Genomic DNA, 18,646 nt, shown 5'->3' on the forward strand with positions numbered 1-18,646 from the left:
AGAATTACTAACCTCATTGATCTTGGCCATGCAAGCAAACATTGATTCAGAAGGCTTGTCGCAAGAGTCGTCAGAATCAGATCCAGAATCATTATCGGAAGACATCTCACTACCAGTAGCATCTTGACAATCTTTATGTAACCCAAACATAGCCAAATTTGCTTGAACATCATTGCATAGTAACCGTTGTGACCAATCAGTTCCATCTGCTAACATTGCTTGTGTTGTAGAAGAAGATGGTTTCTTTTCAGCATCACTTCCTCGTGGTGTAGAAGCATTTTGACTTTGACCACGAGGTCCAGTGTATTCTTTCCTTGGTTTGTCACATTCCTTCGCGAAATGCCCAAATTCTTGACAATTATAACACTTTACTTTTAATTTGTCAAAACCCAACTTCTTGTTTAAAGCTGGAAGATCTTTTCCAGTTCTCTGCATGAATCTTTTAACTTTACGAACGATCATAGCCATGTTCCATTTCAAATCCATGATTTCTAGATCATCTGGATCTATCTGATCATAGTCCTCATCTGTTAAATCACTTGTGGCAATTTTACTACTCACTAAGTTTTCATATGAAGACATAAAAGCCGTCAGAAAAGCAAAGTTTTGCTCAGCTTCCTTCATATTAACACTAGGTGGTGTAGCAATTGGATTGGTATTAGTTGAATTTTCAGAACCTCCCGAATTACCAGCAGAGTAAAAACAAACTTTTGGATCATTAAACATAGTTGATTCTTTTTCACTTGCCGCATGAGTAAGAAAAGCAGTGATTGGAGAGATTGTTGAACTAAGAGGCATACTTCCACCATAGAAAGCTGAATCTTGATTTTCTTTGGAGGATTTTTGACACTTAAGATCATATTCTCTAGCTTCGATATTTTGTAGAAATTCAAGTGCCGTCAAGTCTTCATTCAGAAAATAATCATTCTCTTTCAAAACCATTAGAAATGTTGAGTAGGAACTTGGAAGCACACTTTTAATAGTGTCAATTTTATCTCTTTCAGAAATTTCCATTTTCATCTTGTCCATTTCAGCAATTAAATGACTAAATCTTGTAGTCATCTCTTCAACTGTTTCTCCTTTCAATAAATTAAAGTTTCGAAACTGAAACTTGAGCATCATTTTCTTACTCTCAGTTGTGTTTCCCATGCTTCTCATACGCAGATGTTGAAATAAAGACGCACATCTCTTGATACTATCAACTTTGATGAAAGATATTTTCTGGTAATGCCATAGTCAAGGTAGAATATGCTTTTATCTCAATTTCTAAAGCTTTCTTCTCTTCTTGTGAGTATTGAGAAACAGCTTTAGGAGTATATCCAATAGTATCATCACCAATCATTGGTGCAACATAAACTTCATCAAGACAATATGAGCAGTCAGTATGAACAGATCCCAAATGTGCACGAAACCGAGGTTCCCACTTGGCAAAGTCACTGAACTTCATCAATCTTGGACATTTAGAATGTGAACCTATCTCGGTATCAAGTTGCAACATCTGTTGTATCAACATGTTTTGAGACGCTAATGCATACATACCAGCCATTTTTTGAAAATTTAAGAATTTAACGAATCAAAGAGTGAAATAGCTTAACGAATCAGTGAACAGTTATAGCAAATTATGAACAGTTATAGCAAACTATAAACAGTTATAGCGAACTATGAACAGTTATAGCGAATCAACTCTTAACGAAGTTAAGACTGATCAGCAACGAAGTACCTTAACGAATGAGATGAGTGTTTTAGCGAATCAACAGTCAACCTAACGAATTAACCAAACGAAGCACAAATGATTAGTTTAGCGAAGCACAAAGATAATCAGTAACGAATCACTAAGAAATGCTTAGCGAATTAATATAACGAATCAGCTACAGTTGATTAGCGAATCACACTATAGCGAATCAGGTTGTTACAACCGTTTGTAACAAACTCTGACACCTTATGCCACGTGGCAAAGGTTGTTATGACACAAATCCCAAGAAGAACACGTGTCACACGAATCGGTTAATCTAGTTAACGAACTAGATAACACAAACCAATAACTCACACAAATTGATTAAAGAACTAGGTAGCGAAGTAACACTGTTGATAACGAATCACCAAGAAACATATAGCGAATCACCAGGAAGAAGATAACGAATTACATTTATCTTCAAATCTTCAAAACATCAAACGATTTTTCCAGAAATTTTGAAGATCAAACCCAGAAACTCAACAATACCAGATTTGTAATACAACCTCGTTACTCAAATCCGAATCCAATACTCAAAACCTCGTAACCAATTAACACCTTAAACCAAATCAATTTGACCAACAACACACCCCTGTTTCGGACTTCAACCGAATCCAAATCCAAAACACACAAATCCAATCCACACCTCAATTCCTTTAATCCACACCTATCCAATACCTTAACCAACACAACCTCAATTCAAATTATCCATAATTCAATCAATTCAAATCAAAATTGATTCAAAACCAAACAAAACTGAAAAACTTAATAAACATAACAATTAAAACACCAAATCAAGTGTAAAGAGCACCAACAGCTCTGATACCACTTGTTGGTTCCCGGATTAACAGTCGATAACAATAAACAGATCTCAGATCTGTGAATATCCGATTACCACTATTAAAGATCTAGCTCATAGTTTACCTTGATTTAATGTTATGTATGTATATATATTGTCAATAGATTAAACGAATAATGTTAAGGTGAAGCTTGAGAGAGAGCAATTACTCAAAATTCCTTTTGAAAACTTTTCTCCAAAAACTTACATTAAAGTGAACAGTAGTTCACTATATATTGAAGGCGACCTGGTTCGCTAACATCCCCTAGCGAACCAGCTTCCCCTTCGTTGCATAATTTAACATAGCGAACCACCCCCTGATTCGTTAACATCCCCTAACGAATCAGGAGGGAATACATTATAATGTCTTAGTTCGCTAACATCCCTAGCGAACTAGACTTAACTTTAACGAACTAGTCAATAATAAATATTAAATATTACATTAATTAATAAATAAAACATTAACGATAAATACAAAGACTCTAGACGCAAAATCGTGCACTAACACAATGTTCTCAGTTCCTCGAGCTCATGAATTTGATCTTCCCGGTTTACGCCAGCGGACGTTATATCAAAGTTTACTGCTCTAAGAGCCCAGTAGGCTTTGTGTTTTAATTCTACTGGTAAATGACATGCTTTCCCGTAAACTAGTTTGAAGGGTGTCGTTCCTATGGGGGTTTTGTAAGCCGTCCTGAGGGCCCACAAGGCGTCATCTAACTTTTCCGCCCAATTCTTGCGGTTCATTCCGACAGTTCTTTCTAAAATTCTTTTAATTCCTCGATTTGAGACCTCCACTTGCCCACTAGTCTGAGGGTAATATGGTGTTGCCAGTCGGTGGTGAACCCCATATCGTGCTAAGACTTTGTTCATTAGAGTGTTACACAAGTGGGTACCTCTGTCGCTAATTAGGGTCTTTGGAGTGCCAAATCGTGAAAATAACCTTTTTCAGAAATCTTACAACTACTCGAGCATCGTTAGTGGGAAGGGCTTGTGCCTCTACCCATTTAGATACGTAATCGACTTCTACAATGATGTATTTATTTCCGAATGAGTTAGGAAATGGGCCCATGAAATCTATTCCCCATACATCAAAGATTTCACAAATTTGAATGCCCTTTTGAGCCATCTCATTTTTGGATGAGATGTTCCCGGCTCTTTAACAAGCATCGCATGCTTGGATCAAAGTATGTGTATCTTTATATATGGTGGGCCAAAAAATCCTGCATCAAACACTTTTCTAAGGCTTCCTTGCCTGCTACGCACCTACGAATAACTTGATTAGCGCCTATCCTAAACAAGTATGGATCTTTCCTGAAGTAAAACTTAAGGTCGGAGAAGAATTTCTTCCGCTGTTGATGAGTAAGTCCTTTTCTTAGTATTCTACAAGCTAGGTAGTTTGCGAAGTCGGTATACCAAGGACTTTCGTCTCTCTCTTCTATGACGGCTTGAATGCACATGAGAATTTCATGTGGGAAATTATCGTTGATAATTTCTTTGTGAAGTGCTTCAAGAGCTGGGCATTTTAAGCGTGAAAGGAGGTATGCGGCGAAATTCTCTGCTCCCTTTTTGTCTTTAACTTCTATGTCAAATTCTTGGAGTAGTAAGATCCATCGGATAAGTCGGGGTTTGGCATCTTGTTTGTTAAAGAGGTAACGTATTGTGGCATGGTCGGTGTAGACTATGGTTTTGGAAAGAACTAGGTAGGATCTAAACTTTTCAAAAGCAAAAACTACTCCTAGTAACTCTTTTTCAGTCGTGGTGTAATTTTCGTGTGCATCAATCAGAGTTGTACTGCATAGTAAATTGGGTGAAAGTGTTTTTCTTTGCGTTGTCCGAGTACGGCTCCGACTACATAGTCATTTGCATCGCACATGATTTCGAATGGAAGGGTCCAATCGGGTGTAGTCATGATTGGTGCGTTGACAAGTCTGTCTTTTAATGTGTTAAATGATTCAACACATTCTTCAGAGAAGATGAATGGTGCATCTTTCTCCAGAAGTTTGGTCATAGGTCTAGCAATTTTTGAGAAGTCTTTTATGAAGCGGCGGTAGAAACCTACGTGACCTAAAAAACTTCTGATGGATTTGAATGAATTTTGCGGTGGAAGTTTGGATATGGTTTCTATTTTGGCCCTATCAACTTCTAGTCCTTCTTGAGAAATCTTGTGACCGAAAAAAATGCCTTCCTTCACCATAAAGTAGCATTTTTCCTAGTTGAGTACTAACTTCACTTCTTCACACCTAGCTAACATTTTGTCTAGGTTTTTCAGAAAATGATCGAAGGAGTCTCCAAAAGAAGTTGTCCATGAAGACTTCCATAGAGTTTTCGATCATTTCATGAAATATGGCCACCATACAACGTTGGAAGGTGGCTGGAGCATTACATAATCCAAATGACATTCTTCGGTAGGCGAGGGTTCCATACGGACATGTAAAGGTGGTTTTCTCCTGATCTTCAGGAGAAATGGGAATTTGGAAATATCCGGAAAATCCGTCAAGAAAACAGTAGAACATTTTTCCAGATAATCGCTCAAGCATTTGATCGATGAAAGGAAGTGGAAAGTGATCTTTTCTTGTGGCGTCATTAAGTTTCCGGTAATCAATGCAAACTCGCCAACCTGTAATGGTCCTCATTGGTATTAGTTCGTCCTTCTCATTCATACGACCGTCATTCCTCCCTTCTTGGGTACTACTTGAACGGGGCTTACCCAAGGTGATTCCGAGATCGGGTTGATTAATCCGGCATCAAGTAGTTTGATTACTTCCTTCTTCACCACATCTTGCATGTTGGGATTGAGACGTCTTTGATGTTGGACCACGGGTTTATATTCTTCTTCCATGAGAATTTTGTGAGTACAAAAGGAGGGACTGATGCCCTTGATATCCATGATCTTCCATGCGATGGCCTTCTCATGGTCCTTGAGGACCTTAAGAAGTTCTTCTTTCTCTTCTTTAGAAAGGTGAGATGAAATAATCACTGGGAGTTGAGAGTCTTTTTCTAGAAAGGCGTATTCGAGATGTTTTGGTAGTTCTTTTAACTCTAAGGCTGGTGATTCTTCGATTGATGGTTTTGATTTTTCATTACGTTCGGTGATTTCACATACTACTTCTGATGCTTCCTGATGATAATTGAAATTTTCGTTCTCTAACATGGGTATGTTGAGTGTTTTGTCTAAGACTTGTGTTTCTAGCGGTGTATTAATGGAGGAATCTCGCATATAGCAACTTACGATGGATCTATGATGTCAACACAATATAATGTGTCATCGTGCTATTGCGGATATTGCATATATTTTCCTATGTCAAAAGTGATTACCTCGTCATTGACCCTGAGAGTGAGCTTGCCGGTGCAAACGTCAATAATAGCATTTGCGGTGGCTAAAAAGGGTCTTCCTAAAATCAGAGGTACACTTTTGTCTTCCTCCATGTCAAGAATCACAAAATCTACTCGGAAAACAAATTTGTCAATTTTGACATGCATGCTTTCAACAATGTCCCGAGGATATTTAACAGATCGGTCAGCTAATTGAATGCTCATGCGGGTGGGCTTTGGTTCTCCTATCCCTAGTTTTGCAAAAACCGCATAAGGCATTAAATTAATACTAGCTCCTAGCTCAGCCAGGGCATTGCTAACAGACAAATTTCCTATAAGACAAGGGATAGTAAAGCTCCCTGGATCGGTCATTTTTGTTGGTAGCTTGCTTTGGAGGACTGCTGAACATTCCTCACTTAAGGTGACATGTGAGAGTTCCTCCAACTTCCTTTTGTTTGTCAGCACTTCTTTGAGAAACTTGGCATATTTTGGCATCTGAGCGATGGCTTCGACAAAAGGGATGTTGTTATGGAGTTGTTTGAAGAGTTCTAAAAACTTCCCGTACTGAGCTTCCAATCGTTCCTGCTTCAGCCTTCCAGGGTATGGAATAGGTGGAACATAAGTTCGGACTGGCTTCTTGGGCTGTACGGTGCTTGTTGGGGCCAGTCTTTCCTGTGTTTCATTAGGAGACTTCTTCTCAATAACTGGTTCTGAAGTTGGTGAGACAACAGTGGTCGTACCGCTTCTGAGTGTAACAGCGTTGGCTGTTGCATTCGGGTTAGTGATCGTGTTGCTTGGAAGAGTGTCAGGTGGTCTTTCGGATAATTGTCAGGCAATTTTTCCGATTTGAGTTTCTAGATTCTGAAGTGATGCTTGTTGACTTTTGAGATCGGCTTCATGTTTTAATAATACTCCGCTGATATCAACGGCTCTTGAGTCGGCCTTCTTTTCTGCTTCATTTGTTTTAGTCATGAGTTGGATTAACATTTCTTCGATCTTTGAGTAGCTTGGGTTTTGATGGCTACTAGAACTTTGATCTTGAAATTGAGTTTTAGGCTGGAAGGGTTGATTTATCGGTCTTTTTTCGAATCCTGGTAAGGGTTGAGTGTTACCTCCGTCTTTTCAGCTGAAATTCGGGTGGTTTCTCCATCCTGGATTGTAGTTATTGCTGAAAGCGTTGTTCTGTCGAGCGATGAAATCGACTTCTTTCATGGCCATGATGACTTGTTTACAGTCACTCGTCTTATGATTTCCTCCACAAGTGTCAAATGTGAGTCTGGTTTTTGATACCTCGACTTGAAGTTGTTCGAATTTTTTAGAAAGGGCTTCAAGCTGTGCTGTGACAAGAGTGTTGGAATCGACGTGGTGTATTCCTTTATGGGTAGGTGTAGATCTTGGTGGGTTGTAAGCGAAACTCTTCTTTGCGGCTTTCTCTAGGACTTCAAATGCTTCATTGGGCGATTTGGATCCCAAGTCTCCACCAGCGATCTGGTCGATGACCTGTTTGTTTTGACTGAATTGTGCGTCAAAGAAAGTTTGTACTTGTAACCATACGCTTAGTCCATGGTGTGGGCATTTTCTTAGAAGACTTTTGTATCTTTCCCATGCTGCGTGTAACGACTCATCATCATCGGTCCAGAATCCGGTAATGCTGGCTCGGTATTTGGCAGTTTTATCGGGCGGAAAATATTGAGGAGACACTGTTCAACCATCTGATCCCAAGTGGTAATGGAACCAGAGGAAATAGATTCTATCCATCCTAGGGCTTGGCCTCTTAGAGAGAAAGGAAAGAGTTTAAGCTTGATTTGATCGTCTGAACAGTTTTGAATTTTAAAGGTTCCGCAGATTCATAGGAATCGAGATATGTGAGAAAGAGGGTCTTCGTCGAGGAGACCATGAAATTGAATTGAATTTTCCACCATATGAATGGTTCTTGATTTGATTTCGAAATTTTTGGTGATTTCGGGTGGAGCCACTCCATTGCCGTAGCCTTCAAGAGTTGGCTTGGCATACTGGCTCATGTTCAGCTCATTGTTTTGGTCCGCCATCATTTCTTCTGTTTGATTTTCTCTTGATGTGGTGGCGTCTACTGATTCGTCTTTGATTGCTTCGGCGGTTTCTGCTGTCCGTTTACGTGCTCGTCGACGAAAGAGTCGTTCCGGTTCAGAAATTGGAGAAACAAGCTCAGGCTTAAAAGTAGAGGACATACATGGGACTAAATCAAAATTAAACACTAAAGTAAAAGTTAGCTAAAGTTAGTAGAAGTTAAACTCGAGTTAGGCTAAGCTATTTAAAACCTAAACTACGGTCTTAATTAATTAAGCTAAAGTAAAGGTAAGGTAAATAAAAGTTAAAATTAGGCTAGCCGTAAAACTATATAATTAGTAATTAATAAAAACAAAATAAAATGAAAGTTAAAATTTTTTTTTACAATTATAAACAATGATTAAATTAAAACTTGGATCGTTCTTAGAAACGTACCGTGTCCCCGGCAATGACGCCAAAAACTTGATGTGCTGTGCGTGGGGTGTATAATTTGATAGAGGAAAGGATTTGCTTTTGCACAAGATCGTGTTTTAAATTTATAAAAATGATTTCTAGAAAGACTAAACACACACAAAATAGGCAAGTGTACCTATCGTATATGTAGAATAGTATTGGTAAGAACCAAGTATCGATCCGTGGACACAAATGTTTCTAATGATAACTCGTTGTTTTACTTTAATCGGAGGTTTTAATCATTTTGGGGTTAATTTTTTTGAACTTTTAATAAAATATAAATACTTATATTTAATATCTAGGTGACCAAGACAAGAGATTCTAAACGAGTTGTCAATTATGCGAAGGTTACCATCTAAGATCAAGAATCCACTCCATTTTAGCATTGATAAATAATATTCAAACATGTGGTAAACTTTCCATAGCAATATATGATAGATATCTCCTTAAACCTTAAGTGAGCATATTTGGCACTAAGGAGGTAACGTGCGAATTTTAAAATCCACCCTTTCCTAATGTCATGGCACCTCAATGATGTCAATTTAAGTTGGCAAGTAGTTTCGTAAAGTAGAAAGATTAGGATTGACTCCGATTTCTCAAATACCAATTCTAACAACTTCGAGTGGTTGTAGTTTAGTCACACAACCTCCCCTTGGTTGATTTATGTAGGTTATGATTACACATTCAATTAACATATGATTTCTTTAACTAGCATGATATCCTAAGCAAAGCCATTTTCGGATTACCAAGACTTAGAAAAATACATTATAACTTATATCTCATCATTTCTAAGTACAATATAAGGATCCGTGTTTCGATAATATATCAAAGTATTTCTATCTTTCAGGAACTTGGGTTTTGGGTATTTGGTTTTGGGGTGTTTGGGTTTGGTGTGTTTGCATTTCAGTTACTTGCGGAGGCATAAACGGCATTGGCATTCGATAGATGCTGGTAAACGGTTGCATGGTTGGAGGCATTACGGGAAGAAGTTGGTTGGCAGAAATGATTGTTAGGGTCATTGTTGTTTGCGAGCACACTAGCCCACCACTTTTGAACCAGATCCCACGGGTTCAGGTTTGGGTTCGGCTTTGAGCTCGAGCTTGTGTTCAGGTTTGAGGTCGAGCTTGTGTTCGGGTTTGGGTTTGAGAAAGGATCCATAGTTGTAGAAAGTTGAGAGAATTTAGAGTGAAATTTGAGAGTTGTTTGAGTGAAATTTGAGATTTGTTTGAGTAAAAATTGGAAATATTGTTTGTATTATACAGAAAAAAAATTAAATTAATTTTTTTAAAGTTTATGTTAAACTAGCCATTGAGAGGGGACCCACCTCCACACCCCTAACGTGCCCATTGTTGGAACGGTCTTAGCATCAGCGCCCTACCACCAAGGGCGCCACTTGGTGGTGTTCCGCGCCCAACGGCGCCCTGTTATCCTCTCTTCCGCGCCCATATTATCAAGTCTCATAGAGTAATTATATGTAATTAAATAATTACTCTACTTGTATATTTACTCTACTTGATTCTCACAATTAGCATGTTACATTCATTTGTATTTGATCAAAACCCTATATATATATATATGTATATATATATATATATGTATGTATATATTATTAGGGTCTGATCCCTTCTTTCCATACAACCATACATACATTTCTTTACATATACATTTTATTATATGCTCTCATTCATACTCTTAACCTCATACATATATAATTCATACGCATTCATATAGCATACATTTACCACTTAAGGTAAGTTTATTAACTAATCACATTGAGTATGCACACAGCATCAAAAACATAACAAACAAATGGGGCTAGAAACTCACATGTGTCATGTACTTCTCAGAGTTAATTGTAATACACCTCCGTAGCTGTGCACGGCTAACTATGTAATAATTATAAGTAAATTGGCTATCTCTAAATATATCATACTTTGATGCTTGTGTAACCCCTAGCTAATAGGGTTCCGAGGGCAGCGGGATCTTGGGGCAGCAACCCATAGCAAGGTACAAGGAGCAGAGCCCCTGGCTGGGGTCGAATGCTGAAGTTTGAACCAATCTAATCGAATCACAATTCTAATTGAATGACCATTCCAATCAAATGACCATTCTAATCGAATGACAGATTCTAATCAAATGGCATATTTTAATCCAATGGCAAATTCTAATCTGATTCGATTACTTTGTCCATTCGATTCGATTACTTTGCCCATTCGATTTGATTACTTTTCTCATTAGATTCGATTACTTTTCCCACTCAATTCGATTACTTTATCCATTCGATTCGATTACTTTACCCACTCGATTGAATTATTTGTCCATTCGATTAGATTACTTTTCGTTTGAATCTGATTTTATTCTCATCATTTTCCAGCCTTTCTTTTTTACTCGTTTTGCCCGACTTGCATAATAAATGAGTCTAGGACTTTAACCATATTGTTTCCTTGAACTAACTTGATTCAAATGTTACCCGTTTGTCTAGTTTCATTTAAAACATCTCGTTTACATTCAAGTTTACATTTTTCTTACATAATGAGGCCCGATTTTCCTTAATATCAATTCCTAGGGCAAAACAACCTAAAAAACGTAACCATTACTCTAAAACGTACCTTTGGGGTTTGGTTTTGCTTTGGCTCGGATTCAACTCGTGAATCTGGACGTGTTTCTCTTGTTGTTTAGTGATGTTGAACACGAAACCCAACCTTTCTTCAGCTCGGATCTAGGTCCGAAACGATGAGAGTGTGTGTTTTTGAGTGGGTTATGGAGGCTAGAAGATGGAAATTAGGGTTTTAGGGAGGTTTAAGTCGGTTTATACACCCTTAAACCCATGGACCTAAGGCCCATCACCATCCTTTATTCTATCTTTTATTGTCCATGCCCACACTCTATTATTTTTATCTAACTAAAATAAATAATAAGACACTATAAGTAAATGAAATTCTTTTATTCGTTATTATCAAAAGTAGGATGTTACAGTAAACTAAATGTGGTGTTAAGCGTTTTATAATTCCGGTTGCTATTCCTCACACCTTGTTTTGTTGTATGTATGTGATTCAGTTGTTGAAAACAACAAGCCTGATAAAGATAAGGATCCATATGAGAAGAGAAATCAAGTTAAAGGTAACAAGCCAGGTGAGAAAAAGAATGATGTTAAAAGAAAGACTATTGATATGAAAACTAAACAACTTTAGGAATAATATCATTCCTTTAACAGGTTTGTAAGAATAAGAAACTTCAACAATAATATCATTTCCTTGATGTTCTGCTAAAATACTTGCATCATCTGCAAAATAAAAAAATACTTCTAGACGCTCATTAAATGCTCATACAAATACTATCATGTTAACTACGCTCGTAAAACGCTCATAAACTAAACCAAAATTACTTCGTGTTAAATACGCTCGTAAAACGCTCAGAAACTAAGCTAAATATACTATCATGTTATATACGCTCATAAATGCTCAATAATCTAAACTCACAAATAATCAAAATTAACATGTTATAATCTAAACTAGAACACTAACATGTACAAGCATGTCCGATTATTTATGAAAACAAAAACATGATTAACAAGAAAAAGGAGCATCAATAATCGAAACTAAATTATCATACTGTACAAATAAAATCAATTATTTCAAACAGAACAAACTTACGTTCACGATCGTCCTCTATTTCAAAACCCTAGGTCAAAAATAGTTAAAAACTGGTTCGTAAACTCAATTGATTTCATTAAGATATAAATCGCTTGGCTCGTAAAAATAAATTGATTCGATTTAGATATAAATCATGATATGTGTAACCGCTTATACACAAATAACTTAATTTTGATTACGTATCAAAAGACACTCGTACCCTTCTCGCTTGAAATAAAACTGAATCTGATCAACTAAAATGTAACATTGAAATCGACGCTTTATATAGTCCCGTACGTTTTGTATAATATGTTATATTGTATTCTATATTTTCTATATATATATATATATATATATATATATATAGTTAGGTTTAAAAGGGAATTTAAAAAATTGGGAACTTGGGAACACCCTTCTCAACCCTTGATCAATGTCCCAAAGTCTTATGTTGCAATCTCAATAACCTACATCAACTTATTTTTGTAAGGGAAAAAAACCTAAAAAAATAAATAAAAAATAATTAAAAAAATTATAGAAGAAAAAAATATAAAACCAAAATGTTCATCTAGCATCCCCAGTAAAAAAACCCCTTCAAAAAAAATTGAAAAATTAATTAAAAAAATGAAAAACTAAACAAAGTAAAAAAAAACAAAAAAAATCTAGCATCCCTGTAAGGCCCCGGTCTCGGTACCCTACATTGACGTTGAATTTACTCATAAACACAGTTCTATTTATCAGAGTGAATTAAACTTTCGCGGAATAATAATATAGGTCAACCATTCATTACAAAAATTCTTAACTTGTCCTTTTAAAACATAACAAAAACATAGTATCAAAACATCAAGACAAATCTTCATATGACAGCCTCTTCAATTTTGTCATGTGTCCACCTCAAGCCAGCTGTCTCAGTCGATTAATCTGCGTGCATACTAAAACTTAGCTACGCTGAGTGAGTTCTAGTTAATCAGGAAACATACAATGTATTCACATACTTACATACATACGTATCTGAAGATACATATCTTCACCTTTCCTTACATACTTGCATACATGCGTACTTTCATCTTTCTTTTATACTTACATATATACTATCATTCATACATATACGTTTTAAAAAAGCATTCTGCACTATAACCTTCGCATATATTATTAGGGTTTGTTCCCTACATTCGGAGATATTATTAGGGTATGTTCCCTACATTCGTAGATATAATTAGGGTCTGTTCTCTACATTCGCATATATTATTAGTGTATGTTCCCCTTTTTAACCATGCCTTCCATCCGTTCTATAACCATACATACCTTTCTTTATATAATCATACTTTCATACATACTTATTTCATTATGTACTTTCATACATGCATATTTTATACTAGGCATACTACACATTACTTTCCATGTCGATACGTGCAATATCCGAAGATCGTTCACGCACCGACAAGCATTCAATCATAACATTCATACATACTATCACATCAATCATTATAGCATACAGTTAACATTTAAGGTAAGTGTATTAACATTCACATTGAGTATGCACACAGCCCCAAAACATAACAAGGAAATGGAGCTAGAAACTCACATGTGTCCTGTTACGTTCACCGTTAATGGTTATTCCTTTATTTACCTGTGCATGACTAACTGTTTAATAAACACAATATCAAATACTGCTCTAGTCATTCTTAACTGCCTGCTTAACTAGTCTTAAGCGTCTAATCCGGTTTTACTTCATTAATTTTTAACCATTTAGTTAATTGTTATTCATTGACCCTTTAAGGTATCTTTCATTAATTAATAAAGTCCAAGGGCTTCTATGTAATTAAATCTATTCATTCTAAGTCCAGGGACCTTTCTGTCATATTATCAAACTTCATTCGTCCTTTGACCCTTAACGAATAGGGGCTTATTCATTGACTGGACTATCGGATGAGCATCTAACGAATGTGAGCTCATTCGTTTGTCTGGTCTAACGAATGACCTACAGAGAATGAAGGTTATATAAAGAATGAGGTACTCATAACGAGTGGATCTTTCATAGCGAATGGACTCTTTCGTTTGATCTGGCTAACGAACGAACCCCCCAACGAATGAGGTTCATTCGTCTGGCTCACTCAACGAATGGCCCAGCGAATGGTCCTAACGAATGAGGGCTCATTCGTCAGTTCTCCGTAACGAAGGGGAAAGGGTTCTAACATTACGTCAGACGTCACATTAGGACATTCCCTGAGGTGAGATAACCTCCGGCGCTGCCTTCCGGCGAAGCCATTGCCTGAAAAACGGGATCTTGCCGCAAAAACGGGATCTCGCCGGAAAAATGATATTTTCTCGTTTTTCCACCGTTTTTCGTCCTGTTTGATCCGGATCCGAGCTAGGGTGACCTCTAAGCTCATCATTTGATCGGCTTATACGGGATTCCACCTCGTGGTTTTTACGGTTTAGGGTGCTAGCTCGTCATTTCGCGACTAGATCTAGCGGGTTGGGATCCATATAAGATCATACTATCATTACCTTGGGTCATTTCTAGTTTTACTTCTTGGCTTCGGCTAGAGAAAGAGAGAGGGAGAGAGAGAGAGAGAGAGAGAGAGAGAGAGAGTGTGTTTTTTTTGATGTTGTATGGAATGGGTTGAACTGAATGGATTAATGAATAATTATGGTTTATATATTATGGGTCACGGGCTTAAGCCCATGGTCTTTCTTCCTTCCTTATTAATCCAAGTTAATTACCCACATTTATTTAACCCAACACAAGCCCAACTCATAATATTAATATTATTATTTTATTAACCGGAACGGGATGTTACAAGTCTTCCCTCCTTAAAGAGGTTTTGTCCTCGAAACCTAACTATTACTTAAACAATCTCGGGTAAAACTTGTGCATCTCTTCTTCAACTTCCCAAGTGGCATGCATCTGATCCTTTATGGTGCTTCCATATCACCTTCACCAAAGGGATAACCTTATGACGAAGCTACTTTTCCTTGCGGTCGACTATCTCTACAGGCTGTTCAATGTAGTTTAACTGTTCATCAACCTCGATGTCTACTAATGGAACATGTAACGTGTCATCAGCTAGACATTTTCTCATATGGGAAACATGAAAAAAGAATGAATTCCTTCCAACTCTTCAGGTAAATCCAGCTTGTAAGCCACCTCTCCCACACGATCTACAATCTTAAACGGTCCAATGTACCTCGGACTTAACTTTCCTCTCTTCATAAAACGAATAATTCCCTTCCAAGGCGAGACCTTGAGCATCACATTGTCGCCAATGTTAAACTCGATCGGTCGTCGTCGCTTATCAGCATACGACTTTTGTCGGTCTTGAGAAACTTTCATTGATCTGATCGAACCTTGACGAGGTTTCTTGCACAACTTCTAGGCTTCCAATCTCCTTCTGGCCAATCTCTCCCCAACATACTGGAGTTCTACAACGTCTACCATACAACATCTCAAACGGTGGCATACCGATACTCGAATGGTAGCTGTTGTTGTAGGAGAACTCTACCAGATGCAGATGATCATCCCAACTTCCTCCAAAGTCTAAAACACAAGCACGTAGCATATCCTCAACGGTTTGGATAGTCCTTTCAGACAGGCCATCTTTTTGAGGATGATACATTGTACTGATGTTCAGTCTTGTCCCCATATCTTCATGGAATTTCTTCCAGAATCTTGAAGTAAAGCGAGTGTCTCTATCAGACACGATCGATAGTAGCACTCCGTGTTTAGCCACAACCTCTTTTATGAACACATTTTATAACGTTTCTAACGAGATGGCCTCTCGTATAGGTAGAAAGTGAGCACTTTTCGTTAAATGGTCCACAATCACTCAAATGGTATCATGACGTTTAGTTGTACGAGGTAGCTTAGTTATGAAATCCATGGTGATGTGTTCTCATTTCCATTCAGGTATCTCCAAAGGCTGCATCTTACGATAAGGTTTCTGGTGTTCTGCTTTGACTTGCAAGCAAGTTAAGCATTTACTAACATAATCTACTACATCATTTTTCATACCCGGCCGTCTCTTTTCAGATCCTAATACATCTTGGTGGATCCCTGATGAATCGAGAGTCTTAACTTATGAGCTTCATCTTCATTCTTGCCTTGATCTGATCGAACCTTGACGAGGTTTCTTGCACAACTTCTAGGCTTCTAATCTCCTTCTGGCCATTCTCTCCCCAACATACAGGAGTTCTACAATGTCTACCATACAACATCTCAAACGGTGGCATACCGATACTCGAATGGTAGCTTTTGTTGTAGGAGAACTCTGCCAGATGCAGATGATCATCCCAACTTCCTCCAAAGTCTAAAAGATAAGCATGTAGCATATCCTCAAGGGTTTGGATAGTCCTTTCAGACTGCTCATCTGTTTGAGGATGATACAATGTACTGATGTTCAGTCTTGTCCCCATAGCTTCATGGAACTTCTTCCAGAATATTGAAGTAAAGAAAGTGTCTCTATCAGACACGATCGATAGCGGCACTCCGTATTTAGCCACAACCTCTTTTATGAACACATTTGATAACGTTTCTGACGAGATGGCCTCTCGTATAGGCAGAAAGTGAGCAGTTTTTGTTAAACGGTCCACAATCACCCAAAGGGTATCATGATGTTTACCTGTACGAGGTAGCTTAGTTATGAAATCCATGGTGATGCGTTCCCATTTCCATTCAGGTATCTCCAAAGGCTGCATCTTACCATAAGGTTTCTGGTGTTCTACTTTGACTTGCAATCAAGATAAGCATTTACTGACATAATCTACTACATCATTTTTCATATCCGGCCACCAGTAGTCTCTCTTCAGATCCTGATACATCTTGGTGGATCCCGGATGAATCAAGTATCTCAACTTATGAGCTTCATCTAGGATTCAACCTCTAAGATTTCCATGGTGTGGAATCCACATACGGTCAAACCTAGTCTTCACACCATGAGTGTTATCTATCATCTTGTCTTGCTGTCCGAAAATTCTCTATTTCTTCATTAGCCTTTCATCTGCAAGTACCTCAGACTGCACCTTGATGATTCCTTCAAAGAGATCTGAGTTAATGATCACTTTATAAGACTTCATTTTTGCAATGACTTCTTCGTTCTTACGGCTTAGCGCGTCAGCAACCACATTAGCCTTGCCAGGGTAGTACTTGATATCACGGTCATAGTCCTTTATCAACTCTAACCATCTCCTCTGTCTCATGTTTAACTCCTTCTGCTCGAAAAAGTACTTTAACCTCTTATGATCGGTGTAAATAGTATACTTGGTACCATACAAGTAGTGTATCCATATCTTGAGGGCATGCACTACTGCTGCTAGCTCTAAATCATGCGTAGGGTAGGTACTCTCATGGACCTTCAACTGTCTGGACGCATAAGCTATCACTTTTCCTCATTGCATCAACACGCAACCTAACCCATGATGCGAGGCATCGGTACAAACAACCAAATCCTCATCACCATCAGTAGAGCAAGGATTGGAGCTTGTGTGAGTCTTTTCTTCAATTCCTCAAAAGCTTCTTCCTGAAACTTACCCCAACTGAATACCACAGACTTTCGGGTCATTCTGGTCAACGGTGCGACTATCTTGGATAAACCTTCAATGAATCTCCTATAATAACCAGCCAACCCTAAGAAGTTGCGTATATCAGTCGGGTTCTGCGAGGTCTTCCACTTCGTTATTGCATCAATATTAGCCGGGTTCATGGTAATCCCTTCAGGAACCGTTGTTTAACATTTAAATGTTAATAAGATTTGTTGTTTTACGTGTAAAATGTTAATGAAAAGTGTTATTTTACATGTAAAATATTAATTTATACATGTAAAATTTAAAAAACTGTTGTTTTACATGAAAACCGTTAATGAGAATTGTTATTTTATGTGTAAAATGTTAATTAAAAGTGTTATGTTACATGTAAAATCTTAATAAAATATTGTTTTACATGTAAAATGTTAATAAGATTAGTTGCTTTAGTGTAAAATGTTAATAAAAAGTTGCCCCCCCCCCAGCTAAAAAACTTAAACCCGCTAAAAGTTAAACTAAACACGAAGGCTAAACTAAGTTTGAGTTTGTTTTTGTTTTTTGAAACAGGGATGCTTGATAAACATTTTGGTAATTTTATTTTTTCGTTTCTTATATATTTTTTTAATTATTTTTTTGATTTATTTGAAGGTTGTTTTTTCTTTATTTTTTCTGGATCGGGGATGCAGAAAAATTATTTTTGTTTTTTTTTTCTTTTTTTATTTATTTAGTTTTACAATTTTTTAAGTATTTTTTTGATTTGTTTTTTAGGGGTTTGTTTTTCTTTTACAAAAATGATGTGATGTAGATTTTGAGGGTAAACTGATCAAGGGTTGGTAATGGTGTTCCCTAGTTTCCCATTTTTTAGAGTTTCCCAATGAACTCACCCACACATATATATATATAGAGAGAGAGAGAGAGAGTTAAGTTCAAAAGAAAACTTCAAAAAAGTAGGGAACAGAGGAAGACCCTTCCGAATCCTTGATCAATTTCCCACATCCTTATGGTGCACCCTAGTCACATATATCACGTAATTTTTGTAAGAGAAAAAAAATCCCTAAAATAAATCAAAAAAATAATTAAAAAAACTATAGAACAAAAAAAAAGAAAAATAAAAAA

This window comes from Bidens hawaiensis, unplaced genomic scaffold (genome assembly GCF_021521415.1).
Source record: "Bidens hawaiensis isolate Kalapana, Puna unplaced genomic scaffold, B.hawaiensis_p1.1 tig00008877_1, whole genome shotgun sequence".
Lineage (NCBI taxonomy): Eukaryota > Viridiplantae > Streptophyta > Magnoliopsida > Asterales > Asteraceae > Bidens > Bidens hawaiensis.